Source organism: Pistacia vera, unplaced genomic scaffold (genome assembly GCF_008641045.1).
Source record: "Pistacia vera cultivar Batoury unplaced genomic scaffold, PisVer_v2 Contig542, whole genome shotgun sequence".
Taxonomy (NCBI): domain Eukaryota; kingdom Viridiplantae; phylum Streptophyta; class Magnoliopsida; order Sapindales; family Anacardiaceae; genus Pistacia; species Pistacia vera.
Window position 1 is genome coordinate 3,749 of NW_022196382.1, and position 16,367 is coordinate 20,115.

The following is a 16,367-nucleotide window of genomic DNA, read 5'->3' on the forward strand; positions in this document are numbered from 1 at the left end:
TTTTCATGATGGCCATGAGTGGCTAAATTTTCATAACTTGGTTGAAGGAAACGAAGGCCTCGGAATCAATAAAACGGTGATATCTAATTTGCTTTTAGTGTTCAATTTATGCTTTGAGTATCGGACATTCTTCCATGCCCATTGTCATGGTTATCTCGTTTAATTACTAGGAGGCCTACTTGTTGTTTATTCATTGCAATCTATCGCTAAATTAGATATCAAATTCGTAATTGTTTGATCCCTTTAATTTGTGAAATAACTAAGATTTAAGAATTTGTTGTGTCAGGAATTATTAAATCTTAAGGAGAATGCCTGACTAAATTAAATACAACCGCGTGTGTTTGTGTTGTTCAGCTTCATCGATCTTTCTAGTTCTTAAGGTTGCCACTAGATTAAACCTTTAGCGCTTGTCTTGGGTTGTTTAGTAGTAAGATTAATTAGATTGCTTGTTTTCTAATTAACTGTGACTAAGGAGAGATAGGAAAATAGTTCCAACAGTGAATATTCAGAGTATGAATTGATATATACTTGCATCGATGATCAGTTGTAAAATTCTGATGGTGGATGTTGACTTAGACAAAGGTTTGTTCTTTTGGTTGATTTTGATAAATTAATCTGCATTGTTCCTTAGTTGTTTTTTCTTGAAATTGTTTTCGTTATACTCAAATCCCCCGAATCCTTGTTCATGTAGCATAAAACTAGGCTAGACACTCTCTGTGGGAATGATCCTTACTCACACTACTACATGTTTTCCTTTTTTTTGGAGTATAGATTTTATTTTTTGTTGCCTACGACAGCACACCAGATTTTGGCGCCATTGCCGGGGAGTGATTCTAGTTGATTTTTTTTTTTTTTTTTTATGTGCTTCTTGTGATCCTTATTTCATTCTTGAAATTTTCAAAAAAAAAAAATTTGGTTGTACTGTTCACAGTAGGATTTTCTGTGGAATTAGGTGTGTTACGAGTACCCGTTTCGAAGAAAACAAAATTCTGCACAGGGCTAGTCAATCCTTATGGATTGACTAGTCCCACCTTCTTGAGGCCAAAAAACAACGTTTGATAGGGTTTTTGGCCATTTTTGTGTTTTTGGTCATAAAAAAATATATATTTTTTTAGATTTTCTAGTTGGTTTTCATTATTTGTCATTTATTTTTTCTATTTTTTTATGTGATTTTTTGTTTTATGACTAGGTTCTCTCATCTTGGTGATTTAACATTCGACCCAAAAATAGAGAGCACTTTGCACAGGTTAAGGAGGGAAGCTCAGAGAAATTCTGAAGAAAACGATTTGGGTCATGATTCCCAATTTACTGGCGACTCTGATTTAGAAGAAGAGAAAATCATGGCTGGAAATCGAACTTTGAAAGAGCTTGCTGCCCCTGATTTGAATCAACCACCTTTATGCATAACATTCCCTATTTTAGATGCTACTACTACTTTTGAATTAAAATCTAGACTAATACATCTCTTGCCCACTTTTCATGGCCTTGCAGGTGAAGATCCTCACAAGCATTTAAAGGAGCTTCATGTGGTATGCACAAGTATGAAACCTACGGGGGTGACTGAAGAGCAAATTAAATTAAGAGCCTTTCCATTTTTTTTTTGAAGGATTGGCTCTATTATCTACCCTCCGGGAGTATTACCACATGAAACGAGATAAAGAAGTTGGTTTTGGAGAAATATTTCCCAGCTTCAAGGGCGGCCAACATTCGAAAAGAAATTTGTGGTGTAAGGCAGTACAATGAAGAGTCCTTACACGAATACTGGGAACATTTTAAGAAATTATGTGCAAGCTGCCCCCATCATCAAATTACTGAGTAGCTACTTATCCAGTATTTCTATAAGGGACTTCTATACACTGATAGGAGCATGATTGATGCTACTAGTGGAGAAGCTTTGGTGGATAAAACTCCCGAGGCCACGAGAAACTTGATTGCAAATATGGCAGCCAATTCTCAACAATTTGGCACTAGGCTTGACCTTCCATCTAGGCGTGATAATGAGGTAAATATTTCCTCCCTTGAATAACAAATTGAGAGTCTAACTTCTCTTGTTCATCAAATGGCTGTAGGTAATATGCAAACGGAAAAGGCTTGTAGGATTTGTTAGGTAGCAGAGCATCCAACTGATATGTGCCCAACTTTACAAAAGGAGCCCATTGACCAAGTGAATGCAGCGGGTGGTTTTCCTAGACAACTGCAAAGGAAGTATGATCCTTATTCAAGCACATAAAACCTAGGATGGAGGGATCACCCCAATCTTAGCTATAAGAATCCACAAGTAAATAAGCCCATGACTCAAAACTGGCCAAGTTACCAGCAATATAAGCAGCCATACTCCTTAGACAACAACCGGGCCAAACTTCTAATTCTAGTATGTCTTTAGAAGATATTATTAAGTCTCTTCCACTAATACTTTTCAATTTCAATAGGAGACGAGGGCCAGTATTCAAAGTTTGGACAATCAGATGGGCTAGATGGCAACCACAATAAGTAAGTTGGAGGCATAAAGTTCGAGGAAATTACCCTCTCAAACAGTGGTCAATCCAAGAGAAAATGCAAGTGCAATCATCTTGAGAAATGGTAGAAAGGTTGAGATTCCAATAAAGGCATCCCCTGCATCGTCGAAGCAAGAAAAGGAGAAAAATGTCGTGCAGACAAGAATGTTCCCAATGACGATGGCGTTCCTAAGTGTAAGTTTCCGCCTCTTCTTGATTATAAACCAATACCTCCTTTTCCTCAAGCTTTAGTAAAATCTAGAAAAGATGAGCAAAATAAAGATTTATATGAGACCTTTCGTAGATGCGAGGTAAATATTCCACTGTTAGATGTTATTAAACAAGTACCTCGTTATGCTAAATTCTTGAAAGAATTGTGTACAATTAAGAGGAACTAGAAACTTAAAGGATTTGAAAAGGTGAGAGTAGGAGAGGATGTTTATGCAGTTATTCAAAGAAAACTCCCTATGAAGTGCAAAGATCCAGGTATGTTTACTATCCTTGTACGATAGGTAACACTATATTTGAGAAGACCATGATAGATTTAGGAGCTTCTGTCAATGTCATGCCATATTATATATATGCTTCTTTGAAACTTGGACCTTTGAATAAAACTGGTGCTATGATTCAATTAGCTGATAGATCTAATGCCTATCCTAAGGGTGTAGTTGCGGATATTCTGGTGCAAGTTAATGATTTATTTTCCCCATTGATTTCTATGTGCTTGATATGGAAAATGGTGATCAAACTGCTCCTATTTTGTTAGGAAGACCCTTCTTAAAAACATCCAAGACTAAGATAAATGTTCATAGTGGCACACTTACCATGGAATTTGATGGTGAAATTGTTAAGTTTAATATTTATGATGCCATGAAATGTCCCGATGATGATAATCCTGCTTATTCTATTGATGTGATTGATTCTTTAGCATAGGAGGTTATTGAACTTGATGGAGAAGATGGATTGGAAGTTACCATTAGTAAGCATCCTGAGACAGAGAATAAGGAGTTAGCCTTGAGTACTGATTTGTAGGAAACTATTGCAGCATTGAATGATTTTCCAAAGTTACAACAGTCAGGTAGCGTTCCTTATATTGTGTTACCAATTTCTAATGAGAGGTCTTTACCCTCTGTTTTGTAGGCCCCCATTCTAGATTTGAAGCCTCTCTCTAGTTACCTCAAGTACATGTTCCTTGAAGACGGAGGAACATTACCAATGATCATCTCCAATAAACTTAATGCATCGCAAGAAGAAAAAGCTTGTGCAAGTCCTTAAGGAGCATAAGACGGCTATTGGTTAGACAATTATGGATATTAAAGGAATTAGCCCGTCTACATGCATGCATCGTATCTTACTTGAAGAAGGAGCAAAACCTTTCCGTCAACCACAAAGAAGATTGAACCTACCTATGATGGATGTAGTGTAGAAGGAGATCCTCAAACTTCTTGAAGTTGGAGTGATTTATCCTATTTCAGAAAGCAATTAGGTTAGCCTAGTTCAAGGGGTTCCTAACTTTTGTGAAAAATCAGAATGATGAGTTAGTTCCTACCTGTGTTCAGAATGGGTGGCGAGTTTGTATAGATTATAGAAAATTAAATGCTGTAACCCATAAGGACCACTTCCCTTTACCTTTTATTGATCAAATGCTTGAAAGGTTGGCTGGTCATTCTTACTATTGTTTCCTTGATGGTTATTTAGGTTACTTTCAGATTGCAATTGCTCTGAAGGATCAAGAAAATATGACTTTTACATGCCCATTCAGAACTTTTGCATATCGTCGCATGCCCTTTGGCCTTTTCAATGCCCCGACCACTTTCCAAAGGTGTATGGTTAGCATATTTTCATATTATATTGAGCATATCATAAAAGTCTTTATGGACGATTTCACAGTTTATGGAGACTCCTTTGATAATTGTTTGCATAACCTTACACTTGTTCTTCAAAGATGCATAGAAACTAACCTTGTGTTAAATTCTTTAAAATGGCATTTTATGGTTGACCAAGGTATAGTTTTAGGTCATCTTGTTTCATCTAGGGGAGTTGAGGTAGATAAAGCCAAAATTGATATTATTCAATCTTTACCTTATCCCACTAGTGTACAGGAAGGTCGTTCTTTTCTTGGACATGCAGGTTTTAACTGAAGACTCATCAAGGACTTCTCCAAAATAGCATTACCCCTATGCAAGTTGCTACAAAAGGATGTGGCTTTTGAGCTCGATGAGGCGTGTAAAAAGGCATTTGATAAGCTAAAGGAACTGTTGACTTCTACCCCAATTATCTAGCCCCTTGATTGGAACATTCCTTTTGAGATAATGTGCAACGCAAGTGATTATGCAATAGGCACAGTTTTGGGTCAAAGGATTGGAAAAGCATCTCATGCCATTTATTATGCTTCAAGGACTTTGAATGATGCCCAAAGAAATTACTCTACTACTGAGAAAGAACTTTTAGCTATTGTTTTTTCGTTAGAAAAGTTTCAATCTTATTTGCTGTAACGCCCCACTTGAGGTACGTAGCTAATGTTTCTTCTTTTGCTCTTATTTGAGTTGGTTTATTAGTATTATTGTTTGGTTGCCCTTTGATTGAGTGATATGTTGAACACTTGCTTTGGAATTGGTTAAAAATAGAAGAAGTTCAGTGTTCCAGGCTTCGCCGGGGCGAAGAATAATCTTCGCCGCGGCGAAGAGGTATTGAAGCCACAGGAAACTGCTGGACAGTTTCGCCACGGCGACAGAATCTTCTTCGCCGCGGCGACGGGCCGACCAAAATGTTTGTTAAGTTTTAGATATTTTCTTCCCTAAGGGCAATTTGACCTTTCTACCCCTAATTAGTAGGAAAAGTGGGGAGTAAAATGTAAGGAATTTTCATGGAGAATATGTTGATATGGGGGTGTGTTTGTAATGAATCAAATGATTATAGTATGTATTCCCAAAGTCCAGTAAGACAAAATGGGATGCTTTGCATAAATTTCATTAAAGGAAATTAGTCATTGCAAACCCTTCATTCTTCTTCTCCATCGCCACTCTCCTTCCACTTCCTCTCAAATTCTCTTTCATTTGTTCAAGGATTTTTAGAGGGCTTTTGGATGTATTGGGGGTAGAAAATAAATCTAAGGCATCCTAAGGTAAGGATTCTTTCTTTGGATTGAAGCTTTGTGAGATTTTATGTATATTTGAATATTGAGGTCTTTTGGTTCATTTGTTTAAAGAGTAGAGAAAGAGTCAAGCAAACCAAGAGAAAGGAAGAGCTAGTGAGATCTCTCCATACAAGGTAAGTAAATCCCAACCCAGTTGAGATTTGAGAATTTTCTTGATTAGGGTTTTAATAGCAATTATGTAGGTATGTTATATACATGTTATATGCTTGTTATGGAGATTATATTGCTTGTGGTTGTTCATACACTTCAATTGTGAGAAGTGAGATGTGGGTTGGAAATGTTTTTGAGATGGAATTGAAGGATATTGAGAAATCCTTTTTGGAAGTGCTATTCTAGGGCAAGAATTATGGCTATGGGAGGGGTTTCCCCCCATTTTGGATGGTTAGAGAAAGACATAGAATTATTGTTATAGTAAGTTTTGTTATGCACTTGAGTTGTTTGATGAAATGCCTAATGAGGTTTGAGTATGAGTAGTGAACCTTAATTCTTGCAACATTGCATGTTGGCATTTCATAAGTGCATTAGTGGAATGAACCATCCATAGGCATTAATTGTGCATTGAGAAGTGACCTAAGAAAGAGTAGGAAACTTTGTGTATGCACTTACTCTATAGTAGTAGAACTTGTGGATGCAACTACTCTAAGGGTAGAGAATGATGCTAGAGTAGAGTGAATGAGAAAGTATTAAAACGGGTTGATGCTTTGTGATCGTCACCCGATAGTTATTAAAATGGGTTGATGCTTTGTGATCGTCACCCGATAGTATTAGAAACGGTTGATGCTTGTGATCGCACCCGATTAGTTATAAAAACGGTTGATGCTTTGTGATCGTCACCTGAAAGTCATGAAGAACGGGAGGTGCTTTGTGGTCTCCACCCGATAGTTACGAAAACCGTAAGTGCTTCGTGATCCCCACTCAGTAGTCCACTAAGAGCGGGTTGGTGCTTGTGTGAACTCCACCCGACAGTCATGAGAGTGATATGGTGCTGGGTGAACGCCTCTGGCCGTACCTCCGGTAAGATGAGGCCATGACGTTTAGTAGAAAACAACAGAAAGTGTGAGGAAAGAATTAAGAGAAATACATACGGGGATAGACAGATAGAGGGTTTACTTACTGAGCATTATTTTGTGCTCACCCCGTTATTTTCCTTTGTGGATGTAGGATCTAGGTGATGATGCAATCAGAGGGGCATCGACAAGCGAGGAGCAATAGCTACACTGTTTCCCCTGTTTTTTTCGTCTTTTTAAATGGCATTTTGTAAATAATGCTCTTTGTGTATAAAAGACTTATTACATATAATAAAAAGAAAAGTTTTGGGCCTATTTTCTATTATTATTATGCATGCATTGTACTAGTTTACAGCAGTGGTTACATTTGCTTGGTACTAAAATCATGTTTACTCTGATCATGCAGCTCTACGTTATTTGATGACAAAGAAAGATGAAAAACCAAGATTAATAAGATGGATACTTCGCTTGAGTGAATTTGATTTGGAGATCAAGGACAAAAGAGGGGCAAAAAATAGTGTCGCGGATCATTTGAGTCGTTTAGTTCATGTGGAGGATGAACTTCGTCTACAAGAAACGTTCCCTGACGAGCAATTGTTCTCCACGGGTGTGACATTGCCTTGGTATGCAAATCTTGTAAATTCTTTGGTTGCTAATATCTTACCTCCTAGTTTGTCTAAGGCTCAAAGAGATGCCAAATACTATGTGTGGGATGACCCATACTTATGGAAGCATTGTGCAAATCAAGTGAAAAGAAGGTGTGTTCATGAAAATGAAATTATTTCATTCTCACCTTTGGTCATTCTTATGCTTGTGGAGGTCATTTTGGAGTTAAGAGGATGACAAGAAAAGTGCTAGAATGTGGTTTCTATTGGCAGTCTTTATTTCGAGATTCATATTCTTTTTGTAAGTCATGCGATAATTGTCAAAAGATAGGTAATATATCCCAAAGGAATGAAATGCCACAAACCCCATACTATTTTGCGAAATTTTTGATGTTTGGGGCATCGATTTCATGGGACCGTTCCCTGTATCTTTCGGTTATGTTTATATTTTGCTTGCTATTGATTATGTCTCCAAATGGGTGGAAGCTAAAGCTACTAGGACTGATGATTCTAAAGTTGTTGCAGATTATATCAAGTCTAACATATTCTCCAGGTTTGGAGTCCTAAGAGCTCTAATAAGTGATCAAGGCACTCACTTTTGCAACCGAATTGTGGAGGCTTTGTTGAGAAAGTATCATGTGACCCACAAGGTTTCAACTACTATCTTTCGCAAACTAGTGGACAAGCAGAAGTGTCAAATTGAGAGATCAAGTCCATCATTGAAAAGACGGTCAATCCAAGTAGAAAAGATTGGAGTTTGCGCTTGGATGATGCCTTGTGGGCGTATATGACTGCATATAAGATGCCCATTGGTATGTCACCTTATTGGTTGGTGTTTGGGAAAGCATGCCACCTTCCAGTTGAGTTAGAATAGAAGGCTTATTGGGCAATCAAGAGTTTCAACATGAAGATGGATGAAAATGGAGAACACAGGAGGTTGCAACTACAAGAGTTAGAGGAAATTCGCAATGATGCCTATGAGAGTGCAAGGATTTATAAGGAAAAGACGAAGGCTTTTCATGACAAGATGATCTCTAGGAAGGAGCTTAAAGTTGGTCAAAAATTCCTTTTATACCATTCATAGCTTCGTTTGTTTTCAGTTAAGTTGAGCTCTCGTTGGATTGGATCTTTTCTTGTTACTAATGTTTTTCCTCATGGTGCAGTTAAAATTCAAAGTTTAGCAAGTTCCAAAGTGTTCAAGGTAAATGGCCATAGACTTAAGACTATCTATGAAGGTTTCCAAGAAGAAAATGTGGCAAAATTGGACCTTGAGGATCCGATTTATACTGATTGAAGAAGAAAGCCTTGAGTCGAGCCAATGACAATAAACAAAGGCACTACTTGGGAGGCAACCCAACGGGAGTTTGTTTTCTTATTCTCACATTTAAATTTTGGTTATTTTTGCCTTTTCTTTGCATTTCATCTTACATTGGGGACAATGTCAGTTTTAAGTGTGGGGGAGGGGATTTAGGTTGTGTTTTAATTTGTTTAAAAAAAAAAAAAAAAAGAGTTTTGCTTTTTATTTTTGTGGTTTTCAATGATTTTCAGTTGTGTGCATCATGAGCAAGATTCAATTAAACTTGAGAAATTCATAACATGATTGAATAAATAATCTTCCAACTTAGACTTAATTAGTCTAATTATTTTCCTTGAGAATGGTAGTGACTAAATTTGGTAGACAAAAGCCGGTGAGATTTTGAGCCTTTAGACTGATACATCCGTATCACTCTGACTATTTTCTTTAAGTGAGATATTCTTCTGTGGATTTATTTTTCTAGAACTTTCCTTGATTCTCTTTGACGTCATATTGACACATGCATGCACGAACATGATTAAGACCCTCTTTGTTATAAGATACATAAGCCAAATAGCCTACCTTGTTATTAATTTCTTCCCTTTGTTGAATCCCTTTTTGTGAACCCACGTTACAAGCTTTAAACCTTTAAAAAAAAAAAAAAAAAAAAAAAACAATGCCTTTACCTAAGCCGTAAAGCTAGTGGAGCGTTGTTCATCATTATGATATATATGTATGGATGTGCAAGAAATAAGTGTGGGGGTGTATGGATTTGCGGTATGGCTATGACTAGTGAAATGGAATATGTTCTCATTCTCAATTCTTGAATTCCATTGTTGATGTAATTTAAAAAAACAAAAAAACAAAAAAACAAAAAACAAAAAGGCAAAAAAAAAAAAAAAAAAAAAAAAAAAAAAAAAAAAAGAGAAGAAGAAAGGAAGTGATGGAGGAAATTGCTTTTGATATTACAAACTATCCATGTTCAAGGTAGAAGCTGTTGTGAAGGATCTCTTTTTCAATGCATGGGTTTTACATGGTTTAAATGCTTTAAAGCCAAACTGAAGAAGCTACCGAAGGGAATGAGTGGTTTTACATGTTTTATATATTCGAGCTTGAGTTGATTCATTTTTGCTCCACTAGTTTCAATGGCTTTTGAGCTACACTCCCAAATATTTCCTACCTTGATCCTAAACCCGGTTACAACCCTTGAAAAGTCCTTATGAGTCGTGTCATGAATGTGATCCCAGTGGTGGAAAATGAGAAGATATGCAAGCCTATGGTAGATCATTTCCATTGGAATGAATTTGAGCAAAACACATACCCTTCAAACACATGAGAGTTGAATGTTTATTTCCGTGAGGGTCTACGTATTTAGTTTACTCCATCTTCGAGTGAAAATGCTTACTAAGTAATTGAAAGTTGTTTAAGAATGTATGTTCATGATATGCTATGAATTTAGAAGAGCTTGGTTATTCTTTGTTGATAGCGTTGCAACCTTGGTGTTTTTTTGGGAAAGTGAATTTGAGATTTGCCAAAGGACGAGCAAAAGTTAAGTGTGGGGGAATTTGATGGAAATGCAAAATGTCATATTCCTTCCCCCCCCCCCCCCCTCTCTCTCTCTCTCTCTTAATGTCTAGTCTTTTATACATATTTTGTGCCCAAATGTACTCATTATTATTTTAGTTTGATTTAGGATGCAAACGGAGGCGTTAAATGCAAAACGAAACTAATTGGGTGATTTTGGATAGTTTCAACATTGCTTCGTAATCTGAGAATAACTCTCTCACCCGAGCTCCGATTGAGATGATTCAAAATGTTATGGAACCCTAGGAAAGGGACCTACAATTTTCATGTTTTGAGTTTTGAGAGATACGTGGTGTATCAAGGTTGGAATCGGGCTTGAAGTTGACACACCTGCATTGCTAACGTTCTGGAACATTCGGCCTTATCATGCAATTCAAATATGCGGTTTATTATTGGAAGTTTTGAAGATCTACTGCACGAAAGTTACAACTGGAAACACCACTTTCCTAGTTATATTAGGAATTTATTTTATTTTTAACTAATCAAATTTGGATACACGTTATTTTAGGATAAAACCTAGAATATTTGTAGGAGATTGAGTAGAATTCAAAGATTTGAATTGGACATTTTAAAAAGGGGGGAGAGATCAAACTAGGGCACACTATGCGCGCCTCTCCTTCCCCTCTTCTCCAACTTCTCCTTTGAATTTTCATGATGGCCATGAGCAGCTAAATTTTCATAACTTAGTCGAAGGAAACAGAGGCCTCATAATCAATAAAACTATGAGATCTAATTTGTTTTTAGTGTTCAATTTATGCTTTGAGTATCAGACGTTCTTCTATACCCATTGTCATGGTTGTCTCATTTAATTACTAGGAGGCCTACTAGTTATTTATTCATTACAATCTATCGCTAAATTAGATATCGAATCCGTAATTGTTTGATCCCTTTAATTTGTGAAGTAACTAAGATTTAAGAATTTGCTATGTGAGGAATTATTAAATCTTAAGGAGAACGTCTGACTAAATTAAATACAACTGCTTGTGTTTGTGTTGTTTAGCTTCATCGATCTCTCTAGTTCTTAAGGCTGCCACTAGATTAAACCTTTAGCGCTTGTCTTGGCTTGTTTAGTAGCAAGATCAATTAGATCACTTGTTTTCTAATTAACTGCGACTAAGGAGAGACAAGAAAATAGTTCCAACGGTGAATATTCAGAGTATGAATTGATATATACTTGCATCGATGATCAGTTGTAAAATTTCGATGGTGGATGTTGACTTAGACCAGGTTTTGTTCTTTTGGTTGATTTTGATAAATTAATTTGCATTGTTCCTTAGTTTTATTTTATTTTTTTGAAATTGTTTTCGTTATACTCAAATCCCCCCATCCTTGTTCACGTAAAATAAAACTAGGCTAGATACTCTCCGTGGACGATCCTTACTTGCACTACTACATGTATTCCTTTTTTTTGGATACAGATTTTAGTTTTGGTTGCCTGCCCTCAATGGTAAATCATAAACCCTAAATACTAAACCTTGAAAACCACAAACCTAAAAAATCTACACCCTAAACCCTAAACCTTGAATCCCAAACTCGAAACCCTAAACTCTAAAGTGTAAAAACCCTAAGTCCTAAACCCTATACACTAAAAACCCAAAACCCTAAATCCTAGAAAACCCAAAACCCTAAGCACTCTTAAATCCCAAAAGCTAAAATCACAAAACCCTAGAAAACCCAAAACCCTAAGCACTCTTAAACCCTAAACGCAAAAAAAAGTTAAACTGTAAACCCAAAATAGTAAACCCAAAACCCCAAACCTTAGACACTAAACCCTAAAAAATCCTATACCCTAAACCCCAAAAAAGCCCAAACCTTATACCCTAAAAAACCTTACACCCTACACACTAAAAAACCAAAAACCCTAAAAAATGCTAAACCCTAAACCCTAAAAAACCCAAAATCGTGAAAATTGCAAAACCCTAAAGCCGAAGAAACCTTAAGCCGAAGAAACCTTAAGCCTTAAACCCTAAAAAAACCTAAACCCTAAACGTTAAACCCTCAAAAACACTAAATCCAAAAAAACCCAAAAAACACTAAACCTTAAACCCTGAAAACCTTAAACCATAAACCCAAAGTCAAAAAAAATCCAAAACCCTAAAAATCCCTAAACAATAAAGGTTAAATCCTAAACCCTAAAAAACCTAAAGCTTGAACCTTAAAACCCTCAAACCATAAACCCCAAAAAAGCCCAAATCCTAAACAATGTTAAACTGTAAAAAATCTTAATCCCTAAAAAACTTTAAACCCCAAACCCTAAAAACCCTTAAACCCTCAAAAACCCTAAACCGTAAATGCTAAACCATAAACCCTAAAAAACCACAAACATAAAAAATCTACACCCTAAACCCTAAATCCTAAAATCGAAACCCTAAACTCTAAAGCTTAAAAACTGTAAGCCCTAAATGCTAAAAACCCAAAACTTTAAAGTCTAAATCCTAAAAAACCCCAAACCATAAACACTAGAGCCTAAACTCTGAACCCAAAAAAACAATAAACTCTAAACCCTAAATGCTAAACCCAAACCCTTGGAAATTAAACCCTAAAAAACTGTATCCCCTAAACCCCAAAAAATGCTAAACCTTAAAACCTAAAAAAACCTAAACCCTAAAAAACCTGAAACCCTAAAAACAGCTAAAACCTAAAAAATAAAAAATCCCTAAGCCCTAAAAAATGCTAAACCCTAAACCCAAAAAAAATCTTAAACCCTAAACCTTAAACCCCCAAACCCCCACACCCCCCCCCCCCCCCCCACCCCACCCCCCCCACCCCCCCCCCCCCCCCCCCCCCCCCCCCCCCACCCCCCCCCCCCCCCCCCCCACCCCCCCCCCCCCCGGCCCAAAACCTTAGAAAACCTTAAACCCTAAACCTAAAACCCTAAAAAATCATAAACCCTAACAAGTCTAAACCTCAAAAACTTAAACTTTTTTTTGGAGTAAAAGACAAAAAATATAAAAATACGAGGGGCATACCCCAAGAGGATGACTGATAACTATCAGTCAAGAAAACCGTGGGAAAAACCACAAAGTCATGAACCCAAAGAGAGCACGCAGGCTCCCTACAAAGCAAGAAGATGCCATAAAAAACCACAAAACCGGATAAAGAGCACGCAGGCTCACTGTAAACACAAAGCCACAAACCGGCAAAAAAAAAGAGCACGCAGGCTCACCCACAAACACAGAGTCACAAACCGACACAAAAGAGCATGCAGGTCCCTTACAAAGCTAGGCAGGAAGATGCCATATCACAGGAGCGGAGCAAGATTTCATACTTAGGTGCTAGACCCAAAATCTGACCCGAACTAGATCACAAATAGCTAAAACAATATCTCTGCGGGAGCTACAATGCTGACGAAACACGCGATTATTCCGTTCAAACCAAAGGAAATAAACTGTGGCTGAAAGGACAACTGGGAAAGAAGGTGGCTGAAGTCACCTTTTTGTGCAAAGATGCAAACTAGCCCACTGAAGCAGAGGGAGCCAGGAGAGTGTAGGCCATGTAGAAAGCTCCTGGAAGTGACCTCCCGCAAACATAAATGGAAAAGTCACATCTGAAAAACAAATGGTCATGGGTCTCTGTAGCTGATCTGCCAAAACACATCGGAGGACGTAATGACACCATGAGAGCTGACCGATCCTGGTGTGAAGCCGACAAAGAGAGCAAGCCAGAGAATGAAAGAGTGACGTGGAATATGCCGGGAAACCACAGGAGATGATGAATCGAGTTCACATCTCGTTTGTCTCGCAAACATTCCAGGCGAATCAATAGAGAACCATCCAGATGGAGGCCCTTCACACAATTGGTCAGGATGACTCGCTGAAGGCTGCACTGTAATAGAGTCCAGATATGCTGAAGGTCTGAACTGCCCGAAGGAAAGTCCACAAACCATCCCGAATAATGTCTGAAACTGAGCATCCCACGGAACCCAGTGGAAGTCAAGGTTTAAAAGGGAGCAAGTCACACAGAGGACCCTGGGAGCCATGCCATTCGCCATAACAGGTGTCCCTACCATCTCCAATACAAGTCACAATAAGTCCCCGGCACCACCAACCCTACTAAGTAAAATCTTCCTCTAGCCCATGAGCCCCAGAAGTAACTCGGATATGCCAAAAAGACCGACCACGGAGGAGAACCGAATGGGCCCAGAAGACCCTATAGAAGATCTATCAGTAAGTAGCTCCCAAACATGTTTGAGAATAGCTGCCCTATTCAATCTTGGATCCTCTTAATCCCCGGCCACCCTCCGTCAACGGATAGCAAACAGAAGACCATGCAACCGTAGCACCAGAATGGCACGAGAGAAGTACCCTTCCAAAGAAATGAGGCCAAATAATCTCAATCGTCTAACTGTAGGGACTGCCGGCAAGAGAAACATGGAGGACCAATAAACCGTATGGAGAAAAAGTACCGACTTTTTCAACGTAGTCGGCTGCATAGGTCAAAGATGCTGACGTCCATAGCCTATCCGCGAGAGAATTCGCTCAACAGAGGCCTACAACAGAGTGTCGAAGGCGGGTAGAGATTAGAGGAACCCTAGATATCTTACCGGTAACGGCCCAGCTGGAAACCCATGATAGACTGTAAACCAATCTGCTCCTCATCTGTAACTCCAGAAAGAAACAACTGGCTCTTCTCTGCATTAGTACTAATCAGAAACCTTAGCAAAATAATCAAGGCGATTTGATCAAGCTAACGAGGAAGCATCTGCTCTACAAAACACCATCAAATCATCTGCAAAACACAAATGAGTAATAGCTGCCTGCCTCTCATTCCAGATACTGAAAACAGGGCTGTGTGAGAGGTTTCCCGAAAATACTAGCTAACCCCTCCATACCCAACACAAAAAGGTAAGGAGAAAGAGGGTCCCCCTGCGCACACCCCGAGAGGACCAAAAAAATCCGTGAAGCTCTCCGTTTAGGGCAACCGAGAAATAGGTGTAGAAATACATGTCATGTCCCCTCACCATACGCTCAGGAACCCCACAGTACGCAATCCCAAAAGGATGAACTCCCAACTCACAGTATCAAAGCTTTCCGAATATAACACTTTAAGGCACATCGAGGTGAAGTACCCCCAGATGATAATTCCGCAGAAGCTCCTGAGTCAGAGAATATTATCAGAAATCCTTCGACCCGGGACAAAAGTGACTGGGAAACCCCAATAATCTCGGAAGCACAACTTTAAACCGATCACATCACCAGTAATGCACGTAAAGTACATTACAACAAGATATCGGCTAAAGTCTGTCATACGACTCGGGCTCTCCACCTTAGGAACCAAAGCAATTGCGGTGCGTGGTTAAACATCTTGGCATTTATTAGTAGCAAAAAAAATGGCTCACTGCTCCCTGAAATCTGTACCAAAATATCCCATGCCGCGTAAAAAACAAAGATGTGAATCCATCCGGGCCAGGGGATTTATCCTCCGGGATAGAGAATAAAAGCAATCCTAATCTCATCATCAGTGATAGGAGCAGTCAATGGAGAAATATATCAGGAGAAATGCGGCCAGAAAAATACCTGGAAGCCTCGGCAATCTGAGGTCGACTAGGGGCAGTAAGAAGATCCTGGAAAAAAACACACGCCAAACACCCTAATCCCTGACTGTCAGTTATGTGTACCATGCCCATCAGCAAACCGTGGATGTGATTCCGAACCTGCCTATGGATCAACGACTACGAAGAAACTTACTATTCTGATCCCCTAAGTGCAAACAAGAACACGAGACCGCTGCTTAAAAAAAGCCTTCTCATCTCGACAAAGACTAAAATACTGGTTGGCAAGGTTCCTCTCCTCAGAGATACACTCAGTAGAAAAGGGGTCGATCCAAATTTCCTGGGCTGCTGCCCACCGAGCCCGAGCCTCAATTACCTGCTGGAGATATGACTAGAAAACCGAATATGTAAAGCTTTTAGCTTCCGTTTCACTAGCCCAATTTCTGCGTAAGACGGAACATAGGATTGCCTACAAGAGGCTCGTCCAAACTGCCTGAACAAATATTAAAATTTGCATGATCAGCCCAAAAATTTAGAAATTTAAAAGGGGATGGTGACTTGCACGGCGGGGACCAAACGGACGATAATAGAGCTATGATCTGAAACATCTCGAGCTCGGAACTCTGAAACTGTGCTTGGTCGATCAAGGAACAAGAAAGTGATGCCAAAGACCCATCGAGCTTCGTAAAATAAACCCATCGCCCTGTTGACCGTTATGAAGTATACCGAAGCCC